General features: G+C 38.0%; 1 non-coding gene across 1 annotated transcript; it reads left to right on the top strand.

The window, feature by feature from the left end:
* The first annotated feature begins 1,908 nt into the window (after window positions 1–1,908).
* On the top strand, window positions 1,909–2,015 carry LOC122436053. Its single transcript, XR_006267826.1, has one exon. It is a non-coding gene; the product is annotated as a U6 spliceosomal RNA (small nuclear RNA).
* The last annotated feature ends 210 nt before the right edge of the window (window positions 2,016–2,225 follow it).

Genomic DNA, 2,225 nt, shown 5'->3' with positions numbered 1-2,225 from the left:
CATACAGCAGTTCCAATTTTCTGAGGAAACTCCATACTCTTTTCTATAAAGGTTGCAACATTTTACATTTCCAACAAAAGTGTATAAGTGTTCCGATTTCTCCATATCCTTACCAAACTTGCTATTGTCTTTTTATGCATATTGGCCATCACAGAAGATATGAGATAATTTATGGTGTGGTTTAAATTTGTATTTCCCTATTGATTAGTAATATTGAGCATCGTTTCATATGTTTGTTGGCCATTTGTGTATCTTCTTTGGAGAAAAGTCTGTTCAGTTCCTTCTCCCACTGGGTTAGTCATCTCAGGCTGCCATAACAAAACAGACTGCATGGCTTAAACCACAGAATTTGTTTTCTTCCAATGCTGGAGCATGGAAGTTTGACATCAGGGTGCCATCGTGATCAATCTGGTTCTTTTCCTGGCTTATAGGTAGCCTTCATATTGGTGTATGCTTATCAACCCCTTATCAGATACATATTGTACAAATATTTTCTGCAGTCCTGTAGGTGGTCTGTTCACTCCTTTCCTTTGTTTCACTCTGTTCCTCTTGTTTCACTCTGTGTCTTTTGCTGCACAGAGGTTTTAAGGTTAATGAAGTCTCATTTGTCTATTTTTACTTTGTTACTACTTGTGCACTTGGTGTCAGATCTAAGGAATCATTGCTGATTCAATGTCATGAAGCTTCACCTCTATTTTCTTCTAAGAGTCTTATCAAGTCTTACATTTAGGTCTTTAATCCAGTCTGAATTGATTTTTCTTCATGATATAAAATCTTCATTATTTTGCATATGGATAGTTTGTTTCCCCAGGACCATTCATTACAGGGATTAAACTTTCCCGGATGTCTTGACACCTCTGATGAAGATCATTAGACCATGTATCCAAGAGTTTACTTCTGGCTGTCTATTCTGTTCCACTGATTGGTATATCTGTCTTTATGCCAGTGGGCTTCCTCAGTGGCTCAGCAGGTGAAGAATCTGCCTTCAATGCAGGAGACACAGGAGATGTGGGCTCAATCCATGAGTTAAGACGATCGCCTGGAGAAGGAAATGGCAACCCCCTCCAGTATTCTTGCCTGAGAAATCCCCTGGACAGAGGAGCCTGGTGGGCTACAGTCAAAAAGGTTGCAAGGAGTCAACACGACTGAGTGACTAAGCATGCACTTTATGCCGAAACTACACTCTTTTGGTTACTGTACCTTTGTAATATGTTCTGAAATCAGAGGCCTCCAGCTTTGCTGTTCTAAGTTTGTTTTGCCTATTTGGAGTTCTCTGAGATTCCGTATTAACTGTAGGATAGATTTTCTATATCTGAAAAAAATTCCATTTGGATTTTAATAGGAACTGTATTGAAGCTTTAAATTGCTTTGGGTAGTATGAACAGCTTAATAACATTGTCTCCAAATCCATAACCGTGAGACACCTTTCTACTTAACTTGTGTCAGATTCCTTTCAGTAATACTTTGTAATTTTCAGTGTATAAGTCTTTTATCTCCAGAAGGTCACTCCCGATTATTTCATTCTTTTTGATACTATTATAAATAAGGTTATCAGGGTTTCTCTGGTGGTCCAGTGGCTCAGACTCCACAGTCCCCATGCAGAGAACTTGGGTTTAATCCCTGGTCTGGGAACTAGATCCCACATGCTGCATCAAAGACCTGGCACCAATAAATAAACAAAAATAATTTTTTAAAAATTTAAACTCAGCTCCTGACTATAGCTTTAAAAAATAAAAAATAGATAGAATTATTTTCTTATTTTCCTTTTTGGAATGGTCATTGTTCATGCATGGAAAGATATTTGCATGTTGATTTTGTATTGTGCAACTTTCTGTGCAGGTTTTTGTGTGTGTGTGTGTGTGTGTGTGGAATTGTAAAGATTTTCTGCACATAAAATCATGCCCTCTGGTGCTCGCTTCGGCAGCACATATACTAAAATTGGAACGATACAGAGAAGATTAGCATGGCCCCTGTGCAAGGATGACACGCAAGTTCGTGAAGCGTTCCATATTTTTTAGAAAAAAAAAGAAAAAAAAATCATGCCCTCTGTGAACAGACATAATTTTACTTCTTTCTTTCCAAATGGAAGCCTTTGGTTTCCTTTTCTAATCTAATGCCCTGGCTAGGACTTCTAATATTATGTTGAATAGAAGTGTTGAGAGTGGGCATCCTTGCCTTTTTTTTCTTGATCTTAGACGTTTTCAGCTTTTCACTGATGACTATGA

The sequence above is a fragment of the Cervus canadensis genome, chromosome X (assembly GCF_019320065.1).
Source record: "Cervus canadensis isolate Bull #8, Minnesota chromosome X, ASM1932006v1, whole genome shotgun sequence".
NCBI lineage: Eukaryota > Metazoa > Chordata > Mammalia > Artiodactyla > Cervidae > Cervus > Cervus canadensis.
Note: the sequence above shows the minus strand (reverse complement) of the source record. Positions and strands in the feature narration are given on the sequence as shown.